This window comes from Hippocampus guttulatus, chromosome 20 (assembly GCF_054856545.1).
Source record: "Hippocampus guttulatus isolate MCC_2025c chromosome 20, RoL_Hgut_1.0, whole genome shotgun sequence".
NCBI lineage: Eukaryota > Metazoa > Chordata > Actinopteri > Syngnathiformes > Syngnathidae > Hippocampus > Hippocampus guttulatus.
This window is the reverse complement of record NC_141280.1, coordinates 11,911,196-11,932,500: the sequence shown is the minus strand read 5'-3', so window position 1 is coordinate 11,932,500 and position 21,305 is coordinate 11,911,196. Positions and strand designations below refer to the sequence as shown.

At 52.0% G+C, this 21,305-nt stretch overlaps 32 non-coding genes and 11 pseudogenes across 32 annotated transcripts; all 43 read left to right on the top strand.

The window, feature by feature from the left end:
• Window positions 1-23: 23 nt before the first annotated feature.
• Window positions 24-142, top strand: LOC147188797 (5S ribosomal RNA). The gene has a single exon (XR_015098451.1). It is a non-coding gene; the product is annotated as a 5S ribosomal RNA (ribosomal RNA).
• Window positions 143-506: 364 nt separating this feature from the next.
• Window positions 507-625, top strand: LOC147188796 (5S ribosomal RNA). Its single transcript, XR_015098749.1, has one exon. It is a non-coding gene; the product is annotated as a 5S ribosomal RNA (ribosomal RNA).
• A 364-nt stretch (window positions 626-989) lies between these two features.
• Window positions 990-1,108, top strand: LOC147188795 (5S ribosomal RNA). The gene has a single exon (XR_015098748.1). It is a non-coding gene; the product is annotated as a 5S ribosomal RNA (ribosomal RNA).
• A 363-nt stretch (window positions 1,109-1,471) lies between these two features.
• On the top strand, window positions 1,472-1,590 carry LOC147188794 (5S ribosomal RNA). The gene has a single exon (XR_015098747.1). It is a non-coding gene; the product is annotated as a 5S ribosomal RNA (ribosomal RNA).
• A 479-nt stretch (window positions 1,591-2,069) lies between these two features.
• LOC147188793 (5S ribosomal RNA) lies at window positions 2,070-2,188 on the top strand. The gene has a single exon (XR_015098527.1). It is a non-coding gene; the product is annotated as a 5S ribosomal RNA (ribosomal RNA).
• A 364-nt stretch (window positions 2,189-2,552) lies between these two features.
• On the top strand, window positions 2,553-2,671 carry LOC147188792 (5S ribosomal RNA). Its single transcript, XR_015098066.1, has one exon. It is a non-coding gene; the product is annotated as a 5S ribosomal RNA (ribosomal RNA).
• Window positions 2,672-3,035: 364 nt separating this feature from the next.
• On the top strand, window positions 3,036-3,154 carry LOC147188791 (5S ribosomal RNA). The gene has a single exon (XR_015098746.1). It is a non-coding gene; the product is annotated as a 5S ribosomal RNA (ribosomal RNA).
• Window positions 3,155-3,519: 365 nt separating this feature from the next.
• On the top strand, window positions 3,520-3,628 carry LOC147188790 (5S ribosomal RNA; annotated as a pseudogene).
• Window positions 3,629-4,107: 479 nt separating this feature from the next.
• Window positions 4,108-4,226, top strand: LOC147188789 (5S ribosomal RNA). Its single transcript, XR_015098450.1, has one exon. It is a non-coding gene; the product is annotated as a 5S ribosomal RNA (ribosomal RNA).
• A 363-nt stretch (window positions 4,227-4,589) lies between these two features.
• LOC147188788 (5S ribosomal RNA) lies at window positions 4,590-4,698 on the top strand (annotated as a pseudogene).
• Window positions 4,699-5,177: 479 nt separating this feature from the next.
• LOC147188787 (5S ribosomal RNA) lies at window positions 5,178-5,296 on the top strand. The gene has a single exon (XR_015098745.1). It is a non-coding gene; the product is annotated as a 5S ribosomal RNA (ribosomal RNA).
• A 363-nt stretch (window positions 5,297-5,659) lies between these two features.
• Window positions 5,660-5,778, top strand: LOC147188786 (5S ribosomal RNA). Its single transcript, XR_015098743.1, has one exon. It is a non-coding gene; the product is annotated as a 5S ribosomal RNA (ribosomal RNA).
• A 364-nt stretch (window positions 5,779-6,142) lies between these two features.
• LOC147188785 (5S ribosomal RNA) lies at window positions 6,143-6,261 on the top strand. The gene has a single exon (XR_015098742.1). It is a non-coding gene; the product is annotated as a 5S ribosomal RNA (ribosomal RNA).
• A 363-nt stretch (window positions 6,262-6,624) lies between these two features.
• LOC147188784 (5S ribosomal RNA) lies at window positions 6,625-6,743 on the top strand. Its single transcript, XR_015098311.1, has one exon. It is a non-coding gene; the product is annotated as a 5S ribosomal RNA (ribosomal RNA).
• A 479-nt stretch (window positions 6,744-7,222) lies between these two features.
• LOC147188783 (5S ribosomal RNA) lies at window positions 7,223-7,341 on the top strand. The gene has a single exon (XR_015098516.1). It is a non-coding gene; the product is annotated as a 5S ribosomal RNA (ribosomal RNA).
• A 364-nt stretch (window positions 7,342-7,705) lies between these two features.
• On the top strand, window positions 7,706-7,824 carry LOC147188782 (5S ribosomal RNA). The gene has a single exon (XR_015098065.1). It is a non-coding gene; the product is annotated as a 5S ribosomal RNA (ribosomal RNA).
• A 364-nt stretch (window positions 7,825-8,188) lies between these two features.
• On the top strand, window positions 8,189-8,307 carry LOC147188781 (5S ribosomal RNA). The gene has a single exon (XR_015098741.1). It is a non-coding gene; the product is annotated as a 5S ribosomal RNA (ribosomal RNA).
• A 365-nt stretch (window positions 8,308-8,672) lies between these two features.
• LOC147188780 (5S ribosomal RNA) lies at window positions 8,673-8,781 on the top strand (annotated as a pseudogene).
• Window positions 8,782-9,260: 479 nt separating this feature from the next.
• LOC147188779 (5S ribosomal RNA) lies at window positions 9,261-9,379 on the top strand. The gene has a single exon (XR_015098449.1). It is a non-coding gene; the product is annotated as a 5S ribosomal RNA (ribosomal RNA).
• A 363-nt stretch (window positions 9,380-9,742) lies between these two features.
• LOC147188778 (5S ribosomal RNA) lies at window positions 9,743-9,851 on the top strand (annotated as a pseudogene).
• Window positions 9,852-10,330: 479 nt separating this feature from the next.
• LOC147188777 (5S ribosomal RNA) lies at window positions 10,331-10,449 on the top strand. Its single transcript, XR_015098740.1, has one exon. It is a non-coding gene; the product is annotated as a 5S ribosomal RNA (ribosomal RNA).
• A 363-nt stretch (window positions 10,450-10,812) lies between these two features.
• Window positions 10,813-10,931, top strand: LOC147188776 (5S ribosomal RNA). Its single transcript, XR_015098310.1, has one exon. It is a non-coding gene; the product is annotated as a 5S ribosomal RNA (ribosomal RNA).
• Window positions 10,932-11,410: 479 nt separating this feature from the next.
• On the top strand, window positions 11,411-11,529 carry LOC147188775 (5S ribosomal RNA). Its single transcript, XR_015098739.1, has one exon. It is a non-coding gene; the product is annotated as a 5S ribosomal RNA (ribosomal RNA).
• A 363-nt stretch (window positions 11,530-11,892) lies between these two features.
• Window positions 11,893-12,011, top strand: LOC147188774 (5S ribosomal RNA). Its single transcript, XR_015098097.1, has one exon. It is a non-coding gene; the product is annotated as a 5S ribosomal RNA (ribosomal RNA).
• A 364-nt stretch (window positions 12,012-12,375) lies between these two features.
• LOC147188773 (5S ribosomal RNA) lies at window positions 12,376-12,494 on the top strand. Its single transcript, XR_015098737.1, has one exon. It is a non-coding gene; the product is annotated as a 5S ribosomal RNA (ribosomal RNA).
• Window positions 12,495-12,858: 364 nt separating this feature from the next.
• Window positions 12,859-12,967, top strand: LOC147188772 (5S ribosomal RNA; annotated as a pseudogene).
• Window positions 12,968-13,331: 364 nt separating this feature from the next.
• On the top strand, window positions 13,332-13,450 carry LOC147188771 (5S ribosomal RNA). The gene has a single exon (XR_015098736.1). It is a non-coding gene; the product is annotated as a 5S ribosomal RNA (ribosomal RNA).
• Window positions 13,451-13,929: 479 nt separating this feature from the next.
• LOC147188770 (5S ribosomal RNA) lies at window positions 13,930-14,048 on the top strand. The gene has a single exon (XR_015098735.1). It is a non-coding gene; the product is annotated as a 5S ribosomal RNA (ribosomal RNA).
• Window positions 14,049-14,412: 364 nt separating this feature from the next.
• LOC147188769 (5S ribosomal RNA) lies at window positions 14,413-14,521 on the top strand (annotated as a pseudogene).
• A 364-nt stretch (window positions 14,522-14,885) lies between these two features.
• On the top strand, window positions 14,886-15,003 carry LOC147188768 (5S ribosomal RNA). The gene has a single exon (XR_015098401.1). It is a non-coding gene; the product is annotated as a 5S ribosomal RNA (ribosomal RNA).
• Window positions 15,004-15,369: 366 nt separating this feature from the next.
• LOC147188767 (5S ribosomal RNA) lies at window positions 15,370-15,478 on the top strand (annotated as a pseudogene).
• Window positions 15,479-15,842: 364 nt separating this feature from the next.
• Window positions 15,843-15,961, top strand: LOC147188766 (5S ribosomal RNA). The gene has a single exon (XR_015098096.1). It is a non-coding gene; the product is annotated as a 5S ribosomal RNA (ribosomal RNA).
• A 363-nt stretch (window positions 15,962-16,324) lies between these two features.
• LOC147188765 (5S ribosomal RNA) lies at window positions 16,325-16,433 on the top strand (annotated as a pseudogene).
• Window positions 16,434-16,799: 366 nt separating this feature from the next.
• Window positions 16,800-16,908, top strand: LOC147188764 (5S ribosomal RNA; annotated as a pseudogene).
• A 364-nt stretch (window positions 16,909-17,272) lies between these two features.
• Window positions 17,273-17,390, top strand: LOC147188763 (5S ribosomal RNA). The gene has a single exon (XR_015098400.1). It is a non-coding gene; the product is annotated as a 5S ribosomal RNA (ribosomal RNA).
• A 363-nt stretch (window positions 17,391-17,753) lies between these two features.
• LOC147188762 (5S ribosomal RNA) lies at window positions 17,754-17,872 on the top strand. The gene has a single exon (XR_015098734.1). It is a non-coding gene; the product is annotated as a 5S ribosomal RNA (ribosomal RNA).
• A 364-nt stretch (window positions 17,873-18,236) lies between these two features.
• LOC147188761 (5S ribosomal RNA) lies at window positions 18,237-18,355 on the top strand. Its single transcript, XR_015098145.1, has one exon. It is a non-coding gene; the product is annotated as a 5S ribosomal RNA (ribosomal RNA).
• Window positions 18,356-18,719: 364 nt separating this feature from the next.
• LOC147188760 (5S ribosomal RNA) lies at window positions 18,720-18,828 on the top strand (annotated as a pseudogene).
• A 366-nt stretch (window positions 18,829-19,194) lies between these two features.
• On the top strand, window positions 19,195-19,303 carry LOC147188759 (5S ribosomal RNA; annotated as a pseudogene).
• A 363-nt stretch (window positions 19,304-19,666) lies between these two features.
• Window positions 19,667-19,785, top strand: LOC147188758 (5S ribosomal RNA). The gene has a single exon (XR_015098060.1). It is a non-coding gene; the product is annotated as a 5S ribosomal RNA (ribosomal RNA).
• A 363-nt stretch (window positions 19,786-20,148) lies between these two features.
• Window positions 20,149-20,267, top strand: LOC147188757 (5S ribosomal RNA). Its single transcript, XR_015098733.1, has one exon. It is a non-coding gene; the product is annotated as a 5S ribosomal RNA (ribosomal RNA).
• A 363-nt stretch (window positions 20,268-20,630) lies between these two features.
• Window positions 20,631-20,749, top strand: LOC147188756 (5S ribosomal RNA). Its single transcript, XR_015098732.1, has one exon. It is a non-coding gene; the product is annotated as a 5S ribosomal RNA (ribosomal RNA).
• A 363-nt stretch (window positions 20,750-21,112) lies between these two features.
• Window positions 21,113-21,231, top strand: LOC147188755 (5S ribosomal RNA). The gene has a single exon (XR_015098731.1). It is a non-coding gene; the product is annotated as a 5S ribosomal RNA (ribosomal RNA).
• Window positions 21,232-21,305: the final 74 nt, after the last annotated feature.

Sequence of the window (21,305 nt, the reverse complement as noted above, 5' to 3'; positions counted from 1 at the left end):
GGACAATTTTCACTTATTTTCTCGCTTACGGCCATACTACCCTGAGAACGCCCGATCTCGTCCGATCTCGGAAGCTAAGCATGGTCGGGCCTGGTTAGTACTTGAATGGGAGACCGCCTGGGAATACCAAGTGCTGTAAGCTTTTGCACCCACGTGAACACTCTTTCACGTTATTTCGCGCTACCTTTTCTCCACTTTTTTCACCTCAGCCTTAACTGGGGGACCCACAACGTTGAACTGATATTTTTAAATCTCTTATTGATGTGTTGCACCTCCGCTGGAAAAGCACACTTTTGCAACAGACATCAAGTACCGAGGAGCTGCGTGCTCGCAGCGGACCGTATGCGAGCCTGACTGGCTGAGCGCTCAAACCACCACGGGAGCGGGCCCCTCCTTCGTGCACCCGCGAGGAGGTGAATAAATGAAAAAAATTCACCCCACCACTCCACCCCCGACCCGGAAGTGCCCTGTCAGCTATAAAGGGGACAATTTTCACTTCTTTTCTCGCTTACGGCCATACTACCCTGAGAACGCCCGATCTCGTCCGATCTCGGAAGCTAAGCAGGGTCGGGCCTGGTTAGTACTTGGATGGGAGACCGCCTGGGAATACCAGGTGCTGTAAGCTTTTGCACCCACGTGAACACTCTTTCACGTTATTTCGCGCTACCTTTTCTCCACTTTTTTCACCTCAGCCTTAACTGGGGGACCCACAACGTTGAACTGATATTTTTAAATCTCTTATTGATGTGTTGCACCTCCGCTGGAAAAGCACACTTTTGCAACAGACATCAAGTACCGAGGAGCTGCGTGCTCGCAGCGTGCCGTATGCGAGCCTGACAGGCTGAGCGCTCAAACCACCACGGGAGCGGGCCCCTCCTTCGTGCACTCGCGAGGAGGTGAATAAATGAAAAAAAATCACCCCACTACTCCGCCCCCGACCCGGAAGTGCCCTGTCAGCTATAAAAGGGACAATTTTCACTTCTTTTCTCGCTTACGGCCATACTACCCTGAGAACGCCCGATCTCGTCCGATCTCGGAAGCTAAGCAGGGTCGGGCCTGGTTAGTACTTGGATGGGAGACCGCCTGGGAATACCAGGTGCTGTAAGCTTTTGCACCCACGTGAACACTCTTTCACGTTATTTCGCGCTACCTTTTCTCCACTTTTTTCACCTCAGCCTTAACTGGGGGACCCTCAACGTTGAACTGATATTTTTAAATCTCTTATTGATGTGTTGCACCTCCGCTGGAAAAGCACACTTTTGCAACAGACATCAAGTACCGAGGAGCTGCGTGCTCGCAGCGGACCGTATGCGAGCCTGACAGGCTGAGCGCTCAAACCACCACGGGAGCGGGCCCCTCCTTCGTGCACTCGGGAGGAGGTGAATAAATGAAAAAAAATCACCCCACCACTCCACCCTCGACCCGGAAGTGCCTGTCAGCTATAAAGGGGACAATTTTCACATTTTTTCTCGCTTACGGCCATACTACCCTGAGAACGCCCGATCTCGTCCGATCTCGGAAGCTAAGCAGGGTCGGGCCTGGTTAGTACTTGGATGGGAGACCGCCTGGGAATACCAGGTGCTGTAAGCTTTTGCACCCACCTCCAATTCACAACACAAATCACTGCTCTTGCCTAAAATTTTGGCTTTCATTTGTCATTCAACTTTCACTTATCCTGTGTTTTGAAATCGTTTCCTTCAAGTTGATTTGACAGATCAACGTCTCTTTGGAATAAAATAATGTCCAACAGAGGGAGCCGTCTGCACGCTGCTCGGTCATGATAGCACTTGGACAAGAAGCAGCTTGGGATTTCCGCCTGCTGCATGCTTTTGCACCTCCACTGGAAAAGCAAATTTTTGCAACAGACATCAAGTACCGAGGAGCTGCGTGCTCGCAGCGGACCGTATGCGAGCCTGACAGGCTGAGCGCTCAAACCACCACGGGAGCGGGCCCCTCCTTCGTGCACTCGCGAGGAGGTGAAAAAATGAAAAAAATTCACCCCACTACTCCGCCCCCGACCCGGAAGTGCCCTGTCAGCTATAAAGGGGACAATTTTCACTTCTTTTCTCGCTTACGGCCATACTACCCTGAGAACGCCCGATCTCGTCCGATCTCGGAAGCTAAGCAGGGTCGGGCCTGGTTAGTACTTGGGTGGGAGACCGCCTGGGAATACCAGGTGCTGTAAGCTTTTGCACCCACGTGAACACTCTTTCACGTTATTTCGCGCTACCTTTTCTCCACTTTTTTCACCTCAGCCTTAACTGGGGGACCCTCAACGTTGAACTGATATTTTTAAATCTCTTATTGATGTGTTGCACCTCCGCTGGAAAAGCACACTTTTGCAACAGACATCAAGTACCGAGGAGCTGCGTGCTCGCAGCGGACCGTATGCGAGCCTGACAGGCTGAGCGCTCAAACCACCACGGGAGCGGGCCCCTCCTTCGTGCACTCGGGAGGAGGTGAATAAATGAAAAAAATTCACCCCACCACTCCGCCCCCGACCCGGAAGTGCCCTGTCAGCTATAAAAGGGACAATTTTCACTTCTTTTCTCGCTTACGGCCATACTACCCTGAGAACGCCCGATCTCGTCCGATCTCGGAAGCTAAGCAGGGTAGGGCCTGGTTAGTACTTGGATGGGAGACCGCCTGGGAATACCAAGTGCTGTAAGCTTTTGCACCCACGTGAACACTCTTTCACGTTATTTCGCGCTACCTTTTCTCCACTTTTTTCACCTCAGCCTTAACTGGGGGACCCACAACGTTGAACTGATATTTTTAAATCTCTTATTGATGTGTTGCACCTCCGCTGGAAAAGCACACTTTTGCAACAGACATCAAGTACCGAGGAGCTGCGTGCTCGCAGCGGACCGTATGCGAGCCTGACTGGCTGAGCGCTCAAACCACCACGGGAGCGGGCCCCTCCTTCGTGCACCCGCGAGGAGGTGAATAAATGAAAAAAATTCACCCCACCACTCCACCCCCGACCCGGAAGTGCCCTGTCAGCTATAAAAGGGACAATTTTCACTTCTTTTCTCGCTTACGGCCATACTACCCTGAGAACGCCCGATCTCGTCCGATCTCGGAAGCTAAGCAGGGTCGGGCCTGGTTAGTACTTGGATGGGAGACCGCCTGGGAATACCAGGTGCTGTAAGCTTTTGCACCCACGTGAACACTCTTTCACGTTATTTCGCGCTACCTTTTCTCCACTTTTTTCACCTCAGCCTTAACTGGGGGACCCACAACGTTGAACTGATATTTTTAAATCTCTTATTGATGTGTTGCACCTCCGCTGGAAAAGCACACTTTTGCAACAGACATCAAGTACCGAGGAGCTGCGTGCTCGCAGCGTGCCGTATGCAAGCCTGACAGGCTGAGCGCTCAAACCACCACGGGAGCGGGCCCCTCCTTCGTGCACTCGCGAGGAGGTGAATAAATGAAAAAAAATCACCCCACTACTCCGCCCCCGACCCGGAAAGGCCCTGTCAGCTATAAAGGGGACAATTTTCACATTTTTTTCTCGCTTACGGCCGTACTACCCTGAGAACGCCCGATCTCGGAAGCTAAGCAGGGTCGTGCCTGGTTAGTACTTGGATGGGAGACCGCCTGGGAATACCAGGTGCTGTAAGCTTTTGCACCCACCTCCAATTCACAACACAAATCACTGCTCTTGCCTAAAATTTTGGCTTTCATTTGTCATTCAACTTTCACTTATCCTGTGTTTTGAAATCGTTTCCTTCAAGTTGATTTGACAGATCAACGTCTCTTTGGAATAAAATAATGTCCAACAGAGGGAGCCGTCTGCACGCTGCTTGGTCATGATAGCACTTGGACAAGAAGCAGCTTGGGATTTCCGCCTGCTGCATGCTTTTGCACCTCCACTGGAAAAGCAAATTTTTGCAACAGACATCAAGTACCGAGGAGCTGCGTGCTCGCAGCGGACCGTATGCGAGCCTGACAGGCTGAGCGCTCAAACCACCACGGGAGCGGGCCCCTCCTTCGTGCACTCGCGAGGAGGTGAATAAATGAAAAAAATTCACCCCACTACTCCGCCCCCGACCCGGAAGTGCCCTGTCAGCTATAAAGGGGACAATTTTCACTTATTTTCTCGCTTACGGCCATACTACCCTGAGAACGCCCGATCTCGTCCGATCTCGGAAGCTAAGCATGGTCGGGCCTGGTTAGTACTTGAATGGGAGACCGCCTGGGAATACCAAGTGCTGTAAGCTTTTGCACCCACGTGAACACTCTTTCACGTTATTTCGCGCTACCTTTTCTCCACTTTTTTCACCTCAGCCTTAACTGGGGGACCCACAACGTTGAACTGATATTTTTAAATCTCTTATTGATGTGTTGCACCTCCGCTGGAAAAGCACACTTTTGCAACAGACATCAAGTACCGAGGAGCTGCGTGCTCGCAGCGGACCGTATGCGAGCCTGACAGGCTGAGCGCTCAAACCACCACGGGAGCGGGCCCCTCCTTCGTGCACTCGGGAGGAGGTGAATAAATGAAAAAAATTCACCCCACCACTCCACCCCCGACCCGGAAGTGCCTGTCAGCTATAAAGGGGACAATTTTCACATTTTTTCTCGCTTACGGCCATACTACCCTGAGAACGCCCGATCTCGGAAGCTAAGCAGGGTCGTGCCTGGTTAGTACTTGGATGGGAGACCGCCTGGGAATACCAGGTGCTGTAAGCTTTTGCACCCACCTCCAATTCACAACACAAATCACTGCTCTTGCCTAAAATTTTGGCTTTCATTTGTCATTCAACTTTCACTTATCCTGTGTTTTGAAATCGTTTCCTTCAAGTTGATTTGACAGATCAACGTCTCTTTGGAATAAAATAATGTCCAACAGAGGGAGCCGTCTGCACGCTGCTCGGTCATGATAGCACTTGGACAAGAAGCAGCTTGGGATTTCCGCCTGCTGCATGCTTTTGCACCTCCACTGGAAAAGCAAATTTTTGCAACAGACATCAAGTACCGAGGAGCTGCGTGCTCGCAGCGGACCGTATGCGAGCCTGACAGGCTGAGCGCTCAAACCACCACGGGAGCGGGCCCCTCCTTCGTGCACTCGCGAGGAGGTGAATAAATGAAAAAAATTCACCCCACTACTCCGCCCCCGACCCGGAAGTGCCCTGTCAGCTATAAAGGGGACAATTTTCACTTCTTTTCTCGCTTACGGCCATACTACCCTGAGAACGCCCGATCTCGTCCGATCTCGGAAGCTAAGCAGGGTCGGGCCTGGTTAGTACTTGGATGGGAGACCGCCTGGGAATACCAGGTGCTGTAAGCTTTTGCACCCACGTGAACACTCTTTCACGTTATTTCGCGCTACCTTTTCTCCACTTTTTTCACCTCAGCCTTAACTGGGGGACCCTCAACGTTGAACTGATATTTTTAAATCTCTTATTGATGTGTTGCACCTCCGCTGGAAAAGCACACTTTTGCAACAGACATCAAGTACCGAGGAGCTGCGTGCTCGCAGCGGACCGTATGCGAGCCTGACAGGCTGAGCGCTCAAACCACCACGGGAGCGGGCCCCTCCTTCGTGCACTCGGGAGGAGGTGAATAAATGAAAAAAATTCACCCCACCACTCCGCCCCCGACCCGGAAGTGCCCTGTCAGCTATAAAGGGGACGATTTTCACTTTTTTCTCGCTTACGGCCATACTACCCTGAGAACGCCCGATCTCGTCCGATCTCGGAAGCTAAGCAGGGTCGGGCCTGGTTAGTACTTGGATGGGAGACCGCCTGGGAATACCAGGTGCTGTAAGCTTTTGCACCCACGTGAACACTCTTTCACGTTATTTCGCGCTACCTTTTCTCCACTTTTTTCACCTCAGCCTTAACTGGGGGACCCACAACGTTGAACTGATATTTTTAAATCTCTTATTGATGTGTTGCACCTCCACTGGAAAAGCAAAATTTTGCAACAGACATCAAGTACCGAGGAGCTGCGTGCTCGCAGCGGACCGTATGCGAGCCTGACAGGCTGAGCGCTCAAACCACCACGGGAGCGGGCCCCTCCTTCGTGCACTCGCGAGGAGGTGAATAAATGAAAAAAAATCACCCCACTACTCCGCCCCCGACCCGGAAGTGCCCTGTCAGCTATAAAAGGGACAATTTTCACCTCTTTTCTCGCTTACGGCCATACTACCCTGAGAACGCCCGATCTCGTCCGATCTCGGAAGCTAAGCAGGGTCGGGCCTGGTTAGTACTTGGATGGGAGACCGCCTGGGAATACCAGGTGCTGTAAGCTTTTGCACCCACGTGAACACTCTTTCACGTTATTTCGCGCTACCTTTTCTCCACTTTTTTCACCTCAGCCTTAACTGGGGGACCCTCAACGTTGAACTGATATTTTTAAATCTCTTATTGATGTGTTGCACCTCCGCTGGAAAAGCACACTTTTGCAACAGACATCAAGAACCGAGGAGCTGCGTGCTCGCAGCGGACCGTATGCGAGCCTGACAGGCTGAGCGCTCAAACCACCACGGGAGCGGGCCCCTCCTTCGTGCACTCGGGAGGAGGTGAATAAATGAAAAAAATTCACCCCACCACTCCGCCCCCGACCCGGACGTGCCTGTCAGCTATAAAGGGGACAATTTTCACTTCTTTTCTCGCTTACGACCATACTACCCTGAGAACGCCCGATCTCGTCCGATCTCGGAAGCTAAGCTGGGTCGGGCCTGGTTAGTACTTGGATGGGAGACCGCCTGGGAATACCAGGTGCTGTAAGCTTTTGCACCCACCTCCAATTCACAACACAAATCACTGCTCTTGCCTAAAATTTTGGCTTTCATTTGTCATTCAACTTTCACTTATCCTGTGTTTTGAAATCGTTTCCTTCAAGTTGATTTGACAGATCAACGTCTCTTTGGAATAAAATAATGTCCAACAGAGGGAGCCGTCTGCACGCTGCTCGGTCATGATAGCACTTGGACAAGAAGCAGCTTGGGATTTCCGCCTGCTGCATGCTTTTGCACCTCCACTGGAAAAGCAAATTTTTGCAACAGACATCAAGTACCGAGGAGCTGCGTGCTCGCAGCGGACCGTATGCGAGCCTGACAGGCTGAGCGCTCAAACCACCACGGGAGCGGGCCCCTCCTTCGTGCACTCGCGAGGAGGTGAAAAAATGAAAAAAATTCACCCCACTACTCCGCCCCCGACCCGGAAGTGCCCTGTCAGCTATAAAGGGGACAATTTTCACTTCTTTTCTCGCTTACGGCCATACTACCCTGAGAACGCCCGATCTCGTCCGATCTCGGAAGCTAAGCAGGGTCGGGCCTGGTTAGTACTTGGGTGGGAGACCGCCTGGGAATACCAGGTGCTGTAAGCTTTTGCACCCACGTGAACACTCTTTCACGTTATTTCGCGCTACCTTTTCTCCACTTTTTTCACCTCAGCCTTAACTGGGGGACCCTCAACGTTGAACTGATATTTTTAAATCTCTTATTGATGTGTTGCACCTCCGCTGGAAAAGCACACTTTTGCAACAGACATCAAGTACCGAGGAGCTGCGTGCTCGCAGCGGACCGTATGCGAGCCTGACAGGCTGAGCGCTCAAACCACCACGGGAGCGGGCCCCTCCTTCGTGCACTCGGGAGGAGGTGAATAAATGAAAAAAATTCACCCCACCACTCCGCCCCCGACCCGGAAGTGCCCTGTCAGCTATAAAAGGGACAATTTTCACTTCTTTTCTCGCTTACGGCCATACTACCCTGAGAACGCCCGATCTCGTCCGATCTCGGAAGCTAAGCAGGGTAGGGCCTGGTTAGTACTTGGATGGGAGACCGCCTGGGAATACCAAGTGCTGTAAGCTTTTGCACCCACGTGAACACTCTTTCACGTTATTTCGCGCTACCTTTTCTCCACTTTTTTCACCTCAGCCTTAACTGGGGGACCCACAACGTTGAACTGATATTTTTAAATCTCTTATTGATGTGTTGCACCTCCGCTGGAAAAGCACACTTTTGCAACAGACATCAAGTACCGAGGAGCTGCGTGCTCGCAGCGGACCGTATGCGAGCCTGACTGGCTGAGCGCTCAAACCACCACGGGAGCGGGCCCCTCCTTCGTGCACCCGCGAGGAGGTGAATAAATGAAAAAAATTCACCCCACCACTCCACCCCCGACCCGGAAGTGCCCTGTCAGCTATAAAAGGGACAATTTTCACTTCTTTTCTCGCTTACGGCCATACTACCCTGAGAACGCCCGATCTCGTCCGATCTCGGAAGCTAAGCAGGGTCGGGCCTGGTTAGTACTTGGATGGGAGACCGCCTGGGAATACCAGGTGCTGTAAGCTTTTGCACCCACGTGAACACTCTTTCACGTTATTTCGCGCTACCTTTTCTCCACTTTTTTCACCTCAGCCTTAACTGGGGGACCCACAACGTTGAACTGATATTTTTAAATCTCTTATTGATGTGTTGCACCTCCGCTGGAAAAGCACACTTTTGCAACAGACATCAAGTACCGAGGAGCTGCGTGCTCGCAGCGTGCCGTATGCAAGCCTGACAGGCTGAGCGCTCAAACCACCACGGGAGCGGGCCCCTCCTTCGTGCACTCGCGAGGAGGTGAATAAATGAAAAAAAATCACCCCACTACTCCGCCCCCGACCCGGAAAGGCCCTGTCAGCTATAAAGGGGACAATTTTCACATTTTTTTCTCGCTTACGGCCGTACTACCCTGAGAACGCCCGATCTCGGAAGCTAAGCAGGGTCGTGCCTGGTTAGTACTTGGATGGGAGACCGCCTGGGAATACCAGGTGCTGTAAGCTTTTGCACCCACCTCCAATTCACAACACAAATCACTGCTCTTGCCTAAAATTTTGGCTTTCATTTGTCATTCAACTTTCACTTATCCTGTGTTTTGAAATCGTTTCCTTCAAGTTGATTTGACAGATCAACGTCTCTTTGGAATAAAATAATGTCCAACAGAGGGAGCCGTCTGCACGCTGCTTGGTCATGATAGCACTTGGACAAGAAGCAGCTTGGGATTTCCGCCTGCTGCATGCTTTTGCACCTCCACTGGAAAAGCAAATTTTTGCAACAGACATCAAGTACCGAGGAGCTGCGTGCTCGCAGCGGACCGTATGCGAGCCTGACAGGCTGAGCGCTCAAACCACCACGGGAGCGGGCCCCTCCTTCGTGCACTCGCGAGGAGGTGAATAAATGAAAAAAATTCACCCCACTACTCCGCCCCCGACCCGGAAGTGCCCTGTCAGCTATAAAGGGGACAATTTTCACTTATTTTCTCGCTTACGGCCATACTACCCTGAGAACGCCCGATCTCGTCCGATCTCGGAAGCTAAGCATGGTCGGGCCTGGTTAGTACTTGAATGGGAGACCGCCTGGGAATACCAAGTGCTGTAAGCTTTTGCACCCACGTGAACACTCTTTCACGTTATTTCGCGCTACCTTTTCTCCACTTTTTTCACCTCAGCCTTAACTGGGGGACCCACAACGTTGAACTGATATTTTTAAATCTCTTATTGATGTGTTGCACCTCCGCTGGAAAAGCACACTTTTGCAACAGACATCAAGTACCGAGGAGCTGCGTGCTCGCAGCGGACCGTATGCGAGCCTGACAGGCTGAGCGCTCAAACCACCACGGGAGCGGGCCCCTCCTTCGTGCACTCGGGAGGAGGTGAATAAATGAAAAAAATTCACCCCACCACTCCACCCCCGACCCGGAAGTGCCTGTCAGCTATAAAGGGGACAATTTTCACATTTTTTCTCGCTTACGGCCATACTACCCTGAGAACGCCCGATCTCGGAAGCTAAGCAGGGTCGTGCCTGGTTAGTACTTGGATGGGAGACCGCCTGGGAATACCAGGTGCTGTAAGCTTTTGCACCCACCTCCAATTCACAACACAAATCACTGCTCTTGCCTAAAATTTTGGCTTTCATTTGTCATTCAACTTTCACTTATCCTGTGTTTTGAAATCGTTTCCTTCAAGTTGATTTGACAGATCAACGTCTCTTTGGAATAAAATAATGTCCAACAGAGGGAGCCGTCTGCACGCTGCTCGGTCATGATAGCACTTGGACAAGAAGCAGCTTGGGATTTCCGCCTGCTGCATGCTTTTGCACCTCCACTGGAAAAGCAAATTTTTGCAACAGACATCAAGTACCGAGGAGCTGCGTGCTCGCAGCGGACCGTATGCGAGCCTGACAGGCTGAGCGCTCAAACCACCACGGGAGCGGGCCCCTCCTTCGTGCACTCGCGAGGAGGTGAATAAATGAAAAAAATTCACCCCACTACTCCGCCCCCGACCCGGAAGTGCCCTGTCAGCTATAAAGGGGACAATTTTCACTTCTTTTCTCGCTTACGGCCATACTACCCTGAGAACGCCCGATCTCGTCCGATCTCGGAAGCTAAGCAGGGTCGGGCCTGGTTAGTACTTGGATGGGAGACCGCCTGGGAATACCAGGTGCTGTAAGCTTTTGCACCCACGTGAACACTCTTTCACGTTATTTCGCGCTACCTTTTCTCCACTTTTTTCACCTCAGCCTTAACTGGGGGACCCTCAACGTTGAACTGATATTTTTAAATCTCTTATTGATGTGTTGCACCTCCGCTGGAAAAGCACACTTTTGCAACAGACATCAAGTACCGAGGAGCTGCGTGCTCGCAGCGGACCGTATGCGAGCCTGACAGGCTGAGCGCTCAAACCACCACGGGAGCGGGCCCCTCCTTCGTGCACTCGGGAGGAGGTGAATAAATGAAAAAAATTCACCCCACCACTCCGCCCCCGACCCGGACGTGCCTGTCAGCTATAAAGGGGACAATTTTCACTTCTTTTCTCGCTTACGACCATACTACCCTGAGAACGCCCGATCTCGTCCGATCTCGGAAGCTAAGCTGGGTCGGGCCTGGTTAGTACTTGGATGGGAGACCGCCTGGGAATACCAGGTGCTGTAAGCTTTTGCACCCACCTCCAATTCACAACACAAATCACTGCTCTTGCCTAAAATTTTGGCTTTCATTTGTCATTCAACTTTCACTTATCCTGTGTTTTGAAATCGTTTCCTTCAAGTTGATTTGACAGATCAACGTCTCTTTGGAATAAAATAATGTCCAACAGAGGGAGCCGTCTGCACGCTGCTCGGTCATGATAGCACTTGGACAAGAAGCAGCTTGGGATTTCCGCCTGCTGCATGCTTTTGCACCTCCACTGGAAAAGCAAATTTTTGCAACAGACATCAAGTACCGAGGAGCTGCGTGCTCGCAGCGGACCGTATGCGAGCCTGACAGGCTGAGCGCTCAAACCACCACGGGAGCGGGCCCCTCCTTCGTGCACTCGCGAGGAGGTGAAAAAATGAAAAAAATTCACCCCACTACTCCGCCCCCGACCCGGAAGTGCCCTGTCAGCTATAAAGGGGACAATTTTCACTTCTTTTCTCGCTTACGGCCATACTACCCTGAGAACGCCCGATCTCGTCCGATCTCGGAAGCTAAGCAGGGTCGGGCCTGGTTAGTACTTGGATGGGAGACCGCCTGGGAATACCAGGTGCTGTAAGCTTTTGCACCCACGTGAACACTCTTTCACGTTATTTCGCGCTACCTTTTCTCCACTTTTTTCACCTCAGCCTTAACTGGGGGACCCTCAACGTTGAACTGATATTTTTAAATCTCTTATTGATGTGTTGCACCTCCGCTGGAAAAGCACACTTTTGCAACAGACATCAAGTACCGAGGAGCTGCGTGCTCGCAGCGGACCGTATGCGAGCCTGACAGGCTGAGCGCTCAAACCACCACGGGAGCGGGCCCCTCCTTCGTGCACTCGGGAGGAGGTGAATAAATGAAAAAAATTCACCCCACCACTCCGCCCCCGACCCGGACGTGCCTGTCAGCTATAAAGGGGACAATTTTCACTTCTTTTCTCGCTTACGACCATACTACCCTGAGAACGCCCGATCTCGTCCGATCTCGGAAGCTAAGCAGGGTCGGGCCTGGTTAGTACTTGGATGGGAGACCGCCTGGGAATACCAGGTGCTGTAAGCTTTTGCACCCACGTGAACACTCTTTCACGTTATTTCGCGCTACCTTTTCTCCACTTTTTTCACCTCAGCCTTAACTGGGGGACCCACAACGTTGAACTGATATTTTTAAATCTCTTATTGATGTGTTGCACCTCCGCTGGAAAAGCACACTTTTGCAACAGACATCAAGAACCGAGGAGCTGCGTGCTCGCAGCGGACCGTATGCGAGCCTGACAGGCTGAGCGCTCAAACCACCACGGGAGCGGGCCCCTCCTTCGTGCACTCGCGAGGAGGTGAATAAATGAAAAAAATTCACCCCACTACTCCGCCCCCGACCCGGAAGTGCCCTGTCAGCTATAAAGGGGACAATTTTCACTTCTTTTCTCGCTTACGGCCATACTACCCTGAGAACGCCCGATCTCGTCCGATCTCGGAAGCTAAGCAGGGTCGGGCCTGGTTAGTACTTGGATGGGAGACCGCCTGGGAATACCAGGTGCTGTAAGCTTTTGCACCCACGTGAACACTCTTTCACGTTATTTCGCGCTACCTTTTCTCCACTTTTTTCACCTCAGCCTTAACTGGGGGACCCTCAACGTTGAACTGATATTTTTAAATCTCTTATTGATGTGTTGCACCTCCGCTGGAAAAGCACACTTTTGCAACAGACATCAAGTACCGAGGAGCTGCGTGCTCGCAGCGGACCGTATGCGAGCCTGACAGGCTGAGCGCTCAAACCACCACGGGAGCGGGCCCCTCCTTCGTGCACCCGCGAGGAGGTGAATAAATGAAAAAAATTCACCCCACTACTCCGCCCCCGACCCGGAAGTGCCCTGTCTGCTATAAAGGGGACAAATTTCACGTTTTCCCTCGCTTACGGCCATACTACCCTGAGAACGCCCGATCTCGGAAGCTAAGCAGGGTCGGGCCTGGTTAGTACTTGGATGGGAGACCGCCTGGGAATACCAGGTGCTGTAAGCTTTTGCACCCACGTGAACACTCTTTCACGTTATTTCGCGCTACCTTTTCTCCACTTTTTTCACCTCAGCCTTAACTGGGGCACCCACAACGTTGAACTGATATTTTTAAATCTCTTATTGATGTGTTGCACCTCCGCTGGAAAAGCACACTTTTGCAACAGACATCAAGTACCGAGGAGCTGCGTGCTCGCAGCGGACCGTATGCGAGCCTGACAGGCTGAGCGCTCAAACCACCACGGGAGCGGGCCCCTCCTTCGTACACTCGGGAGGAGGTGAATAAATGAAAAAAATTCACCCCACCACTCCGCCCCCGACCCGGAAGTGCCCTGTCAGCTATAAAGGGGACGATTTTCACTTCTTTTCTCGCTTACGGCCATACTACCCTGAGAACGCCCGATCTCGTCCGATCTCGGAAGCTAAGCAGGGTCGGGCCTGGTTAGTACTTGGATGGGAGACCGCCTGGGAATACCAGGTGCTGTAAGCTTTTGCACCCACCTCCAATTCACAACACAAATCACTGCTCCTGCCTAAAATTTTGGCTTTCATTTGTCATTCAACTTTCACTTATCCTGTGTTTTGAAATCGTTTCCTTCAAGTTGATTTGACAGATCAACGTCTCTTTGGAATAAAATAATGTCCAACAGAGGGAGCCGTCTGCACGCTGTTCGGTCATGATAGCACTTGGACAAGAAGCAGCTTGGGATTTCCGCCTGCTGGATGCTTTTGCACCTCCACTGGAAAAGCAAAATTTTGCAACAGACATCAAGTACCGAGGAGCTGCGTGCTCGCAGCGGACCGTATGCGAGCCTGACAGGCTGAGCGCTCAAACCACCACGGGAGCGGGCCCCTCCTTCGTGCACTCGGGAGGAGGTGAATAAATGAAAAAAATTCACCCCACCACTCCACCCCCGACCCGGAAGTGCCCTGTCAGCTATAAAAGGGACAATTTTCACTTCTTTTCTCGCTTACGGCCATACTACCCTGAGAACGCCCGATCTCGTCCGATCTCGGAAGCTAAGCAGGGTCGGGCCTGGTTAGTACTTGGATGGGAGACCGCCTGGGAATACCAGGTGCTGTAAGCTTTTGCACCCACGTGAACACTCTTTCACGTTATTTCGCGCTACCTTTTCTCCACTTTTTTCACCTCAGCCTTAATTGGGGGACCCACAACGTTGAACTGATATTTTTAAATCTCTTATTGATGTGTTGCACCTCCGCTGGAAAAGCACACTTTTGCAACAGACATCAAGTACCGAGGAGCTGCGTGCTCGCAGCGGACCGTATGCGAGCCTGACAGGCTGAGCGCTCAAACCACCACGGGAGCGGGCCCCTCCTTCGTGCACCCGCGAGGAGGTGAATAAATGAAAAAAATTCACCCCACTACTGCGCCCCCGACCCGGAAGTGCCCTGTCAGCTATAAAGGGCACAATTTTAACTTCTTTTCTCGCTTACGGCCATACTACCCTGAGAACGCCCGATCTCGGAAGCTAAGCAGGGTCGGGCCTGGTTAGTACTTGGATGGGAGACCGCCTGGGAATACCAGGTGCTGTAAGCTTTTGCACCCACGTGAACACTCTTTCACGTTATTTCGCGCTACCTTTTCTCCACTTTTTTCACCTCAGCCTTAACTGGGGGACCCACAACGTTGAACTGATATTTTTAAATCTCTTATTGATGTGTTGCACCTCCGCTGGAAAAGCACTCTTTTGCAACAGACATCAAGTACCGAGGAGCTGCGTGCTCGCAGCGGACCGTATGCGAGCCTGACAGGCTGAGCGCTCAAACCACCACGGGAGCGGGCCCCTCCTTCGTGCACCCGCGAGGAGGTGAATAAATGAAAAAAATTCACCCCACTACTCCGCCCCCGACCCGGAAGTGCCCTGTCTGCTATAAAGGGGACAATTTTCACGTTTTCCCTCGCTTACGGCCATACCAACCTGAGAACGCCCGATCTCGTCCGATCTCGGAAGCTAAGCAGGGTCGGCCTGGTTAGTACTTGGATGGGAGACCGCCTGGGAATACCAGGTGCTGTAAGCTTTTGCACCCACGTGAACACTCTTTGACGTTATTTCGCGCTTCCTTTTCTCCACTTTTTTCACCTCAGCCTTAACTGGGGCACCCACAACGTTGAACTGATATTTTTAAATCTCTTATTGATGTGTTGCACCTCCACTGGAAAAGCAAAATTTTGCAACAGACATCAAGTACCGAGGAGCTGCGTGCTCGCAGCGGACCGTATGCGAGCCTGACAGGCTGAGCGCTCAAACCACCACTGGAGCGGGCCCCTCCTTCGTGCACCCGCAAGGAGGTGAATAATTAAAAAAAAAATTCACCCCACTATTCCGCCCCCGACCCGGAAGTGCCCTGTCAGCTATAAAGGGCACAATTTTAACTTCTTTTCTCGCTTACGGCCATACTACCCTGAGAACGCCCGATCTCGGAAGCTAAGCAGGGTCGGGCCTGGTTAGTACTTGGATGGGAGACCGCCTGGGAATACCAGGTGCTGTAAGCTTTTGCACCCACGTGAACACTCTTTCACGTTATTTCGCGCTACCTTTTCTCCACTTTTTTCACCTCAGCCTTAACTGGGGGACCCACAACGTTGAACTGATATTTTTAAATCTCTTATTGATGTGTTGCACCTCCGCTGGAAAAGCACTCTTTTGCAACAGACATCAAGTACCGAGGAGCTGCGTGCTCGCAGCGGGCCGTATGCAAGCCTGACAGGCTGAGCGCTCAAACCACCACGGGAGCGGGCCCCTCCTTCGTGCACTCACGAGGAGGTGAATAAATGAAAAAAAATCACCCCACTACTCCGCCCCCGACCCGGAAGTGCCCTGTCAGCTATAAAGGGGACAAATTTCACGTTTTCCCTCGCTTACGACCATACTACCCTGAGAACGCCCGATCTCGTCCGATCTCGGAAGCTAAGCAGGGTCGGGCCTGGTTAGTACTTGGATGGGAGACCGCCTGGGAATACCAGGTGCTGTAAGCTTTTGCACCCACGTGAATACTCTTTCACATTATTTCGCGCTTCCTTTTCTCCACTTTTTCACCTCAGCCTTAACTGGGAGAGCCACAACGTTGAACTGACATTTTTAAATCTCTTATTGATGTGTTGCACCTCCGCTGGAAAAGCACACTTTTGCAACAGACATCAAGTACCGAGGAGCTGCGTGCTCGCAGCGTGCCGTATGCGAGCCTGACAGGCTGAGCGCTCAAACCACCACGGGAGCGGGCCCCTCCTTCGTGCACTCGCGAGGAGGTGAATAAATGAAAAAAAATCACCCCACTACTCCGCCCCCGACCCGGAAGTGCCCTGTCAGCTATAAAGGGGACAATTTTCACTTCTTTTCTCGCTTACGGCCATACTACCCTGAGAACGCCCGATCTCGGAAGCTAAGCAGGGTCGGGCCTGGTTAGTACTTGGATGGGAGACCGCCTGGGAATACCAGGTGCTGTAAGCTTTTGCACCCACGTGAACACTCTTTCACGTTATTTCGCGCTACCTTTTCTCCACTTTTTTCACCTCAGCCTTAACTGGGGGACCCACAACGTTGAACTGATATTTTTAAATCTCTTATTGATGTGTTGCACCTCCGCTGGAAAAGCACTCTTTTGCAACAGACATCAAGTACCGAGGAGCTGCGTGCTCGCAGCGGGCCGTATGCAAGCCTGACAGGCTGAGCGCTCAAACCACCACGGGAGCGGGCCCCTCCTTCGTGCACCCGCAAGGAGGTGAATAATTAAAAAAAAAATTCACCCCACTATTCCGCCCCCGACCCGGAAGTGCCCTGTCAGCTATAAAGGGCACAATTTTAACTTCTTTTCTCGCTTACGGCCATACTACCCTGAGAACGCCCGATCTCGGAAGCTAAGCAGGGTCGGGCCTGGTTAGTACTTGGATGGGAGACCGCCTGGGAATACCAGGTGCTGTAAGCTTTTGCACCCACGTGAACACTCTTTCATGTTATTTCGCGCTACCTTTTCTCCACTTTTTTCACCTCAGCCTTAACTGGGGGACCCACAACGTTGAACTGATATTTTTAAATCTCTTATTGATGTGTTGCACCTCCGCTGGAAAAGCACTCTTTTGCAACAGACATCAAGTACCGAGGAGCTGCGTGCTCGCAGCGGACCGTATGCGAGCCTGACAGGCTTAGCGCTCAAACCACCACGGGAGCGGGCCCCTCCTTCGTGCACCCGCGAGGAGGTGAATAAATGAAAAAAATTCACCCCACTACTCCGCCCCCGACCCGGAAGTGCCCTGTCTGCTATAAAGGGGACAATTTTCACGTTTTCCCTCGCTTACGGCCATACCAACCTGAGAACGCCCGATCTCGTCCGATCTCGGAAGCTAAGCAGGGTCGGCCTGGTTAGTACTTGGATGGGAGACCGCCTGGGAATACCAGGTGCTGTAAGCTTTTGCACCCACGTGAATACTCTTTCACATTATTTCGCGCTTCCTTTTCTCCACTTTTTCACCTCAGCCTTAACTGGGAGAGCCACAACGTTGAACTGACATTTTTAAATCTCTTATTGATGTGTTGCACCTCCGCTGGAAAAGCACACTTTTGCAACAGACATCAAGTACCGAGGAGCTGCGTGCTCGCAGCGGACCGTATGCGAGCCTGACAGGCTGAGCGCTCAAACCACCACGGGAGCGGGCCCCTCCTTCGTGCACTCGCGAGGAGGTGAATAAATGAAAAAAAATCACCCCACTACTCCGCCCCCGACCCGGAAGTGCCCTGTCAGCTATAAAGGGGACAATTTTCACTTCTTTTCTCGCTTACGGCCATACTACCCTGAGAACGCCCGATCTCGTCCGATCTCGGAAGCTAAGCAGGGTCGGGCCTGGTTAGTACTTGGATGGGAGACCGCCTGGGAATACCAGGTGCTGTAAGCTTTTGCACCCACGTGAACACTCTTTCACGTTATTTCGCGCGACCTTTTCTCCACTTTTTTCACCTCAGCCTTAACTGGGGCACCCACAACGTTGAACTGATATTTTTAAATCTCTTATTGATGTGTTGCACCTCCGCTGGAAAAGCACACTTTTGCAACAGACATCAAGTACCGAGGAGCTGCGTGCTCGCAGCGGACCGTATGCGAGCCTGACAGGCTGAGCGCTCAAACCACCACGGGAGCGGGCCCCTCCTTCGTGCACTCGGGAGGAGGTGAATAAATGAAAAAAATTCACCCCACTACTCCGCCCCCGACCCGGAAGTGCCCTGTCAGCTATAAAGGGGACAATTTTCACTTCTTTTCTCGCTTACGGCCATACTACCCTGAGAACGCCCGATCTCGTCCGATCTCGGAAGCTAAGCAGGGTCGGGCCTAGTTAGTACTTGGATGGGAGACCGCCTGGGAATACCAGGTGCTGTAAGCTTTTGCACCCACGTGAACACTCTTTCACGTTATTTCGCGCTACCTTTTCTCCACTTTTTTCACCTCAGCCTTAACTGGGGGACCCTCAACGTTGAACTGATATTTTTAAATCTCTTATTGATGTGTTGCACCTCCGCTGGAAAAGCACACTTTTGCAACAGACATCAAGTACCGAGGAGCTGCGTGCTCGCAGCTGGCCGTATGCGAGCCTGACAGGCTGAGCGCTCAAACCACCACGGGAGCGGGCCCCTCCTTCGTGCACTCGGGAGGAGGTGAATAAATGAAAAAAATTCACCCCACTACTCCGCCCCCGACCTGGAAGTGCCCTGTCAGCTATAAAGGGGACAATTTTCACTTCTTTTCTCGCTTACGGCCATACTACCCTGAGAACGCCCGATCTCGGAAGCTAAGCAGGGTCGGGCCTAGTTAGTACTTGGATGGGAGACCGCCTGGGAATACCAGGTGCTGTAAGCTTTTGCACCCACGTGAACACTCTTTCACGTTATTTCGCGCTACCTTTTCTCCACTTTTTTCACCTCAGCCTTAACTGGGGGACCCTCAACGTTGAACTGATATTTTTAAATCTCTTATTGATGTGTTGCACCTCCACTGGAAAAGCAAAATTTTGCAACAGACATCAAGTACCGAGGAGCTGCGTGCTCGCAGCGGACCGTATGCGAGCCTGACAGGCTGAGCGCTCAAACCACCACGGGAGCGGGCCCCTCCTTCGTGCACCCACGAGGAGGTGAATATTTAAAAAAAAAATTCACCCCACTATTCCGCCCCCGACCCGGAAGTGCCCTGTAAGCTATAAAGGGGACAATTTTAACTTTTTTTCTCGCTTACGGCCATACTACCCTGAGAACGCCCGATCTCGGAAGCTAAGCAGGGTCGGGCCTGGTTAGTACTTGGATGGGAGACCGCCTGGGAATACCAGGTGCTGTAAGCTTTTGCACCCAAGTGAACACTCTTTCACCTTATTTTGCGCTTCCTTTTCTCCACTTTTTCACCTCAGCCTTAACTGGGAGAGCCACAACGTTGAACTGACATTTTTAAATCTCTTATTGATGTGTTGCACCTCCGCTGGAAAACCACACTTTTGCAAAAGACATCAAGTACCGAGGAGCTGCGTGCTCGCAGCGGACCGTATGCGAGCCTGACAGGCTGAGCGCTCAAACCACCACGGGAGCGGGCCCCTCCTTCGTGCACTCGGGAGGAGGTGAATAAATGAAAAAAATTCACCCCACCACTCCACCCCCGACCCGGAAGTGCCCTGTCAGCTATAAAGGGGACAATTTTCACTTCTTTTCTCGCTTACGGCCATACTACCCTGAAAACGCCCGATCTCGTCCGATCTCGGAAGCTAAGCAGGGTCGGGCCTGCTTAGTACTTGGATGGGAGACCGACTGGGAATACCAGGTGCTGTAAGCTTTTGCACCCAAGTGAACACTCTTTCACCTTATTTTGCGCTTCCTTTTCTCCACTTTTTCACCTCAGCCTTAACTGGGAGAGCCACAACGTTGAACTGACATTTTTAAATCTCTTATTGATGTGTTGCACCTCCGCTGGAAAACCACACTTTTGCAAAAGACATCAAGTACCGAGGAGCTGCGTGCTCGCAGCGGACCGTATGCGAGCCTGACAGGCTGAGCGCTCAAACCACCACGGGAGCGGGCCCCTCCTTCGTGCACCCGCGAGGAGGTGAATAAATGAAAAAAATTCACCCCACTACTCCGCCCCCGACCCGGAAGTGCTCTGTCTGCTATAAAGGGGACAAATTTCACGTTTTCCCTCGCTTACGGCCATACTACCCTGAGAACGCCCGATCTCGTCCGATCTCGGAAGCTAAGCAGGGTCGGGCCTGGTTAGTACTTGGATGGGAGACCGCCTGGGAATACCAGGTGCTGTAAGCTTTTGCACCCACGTGAATACTCTTTCACGTTATTTCGCGCTTCCTTTTCTCCACTTTTTCACCTCAGCCTTAACTGGGAGAGCCACAACGTTGAACTGACATTTTTAAATCTCTTGTTGATGTGTTGCACCTCCGCTGGAAAAGCACACTTTTGCAACAGACATCAAGTACCGAGGAGCTGCGTGCTCGCAGCGGACCGTATGCGAGCCTGACAGGCTGAGCGCTCAAACCACCACGGGAGCGGGCCCCTCCTTCGTGCACCCGCGAGGAGGTGAATAAATGAAAATAATTCACCCCACTACTCCGCCCCCGACCCGGAAGTGCCCTGTCTGCTATAAAGGGGACAATTTTCACGTTTTCCCTCGCTTACGGCCATACTACCCTGAGAACGCCCGATCTCGTCCGATCTCGGAAGCTAAGCAGGGTCGGGCCTGGTTAGTACTTGGATGGGAGACCGCCTGGGAATACCAGGTGCTGTAAGCTTCTGCACCCACGTGAACACTCTTTGACGTTATTTCGCGCTTCCTTTTCTCCACTTTTTCACCTCAGCCTTAACTGGGAGAGCCACAACGTTGAACTGACATTTTTAAATCTCTTATTGATGTGTTGCACCTCCGCTGGAAAAGCACACTTTTGCAACAGACATCAAGTACCGAGGAGCTGCGTGCTCGCAGCGGGCCGTATGCGAGCCTGACAGGCTGAGCGCTCAAACCACCACGGGAGCGGGCCCCTCCTTCGTGCACTCGCGAGGAGGTGAATAAATGAAAAAAATTCACCCCACCACTCCGCCCCCGACCCGGAAGTGCCCTGTCTGCTATAAAGGGGACAATTTTCACTTCTTTTCTCGCTTACGGCCATACTACCCTGAGAACGCCCGATCTCGTCCGATCTCGGAAGCTAAGCAGGGTCGGGCCTGGTTAGTACTTGGATGGGAGACCGCCTGGGAATACCAGGTGCTGTAAGCTTTTGCACCCACGTGAACCCTCTTTCACGTTATTTCGCGCTTCCTTTTCTCCACTTTTTTCACCTCAGCCTTAAC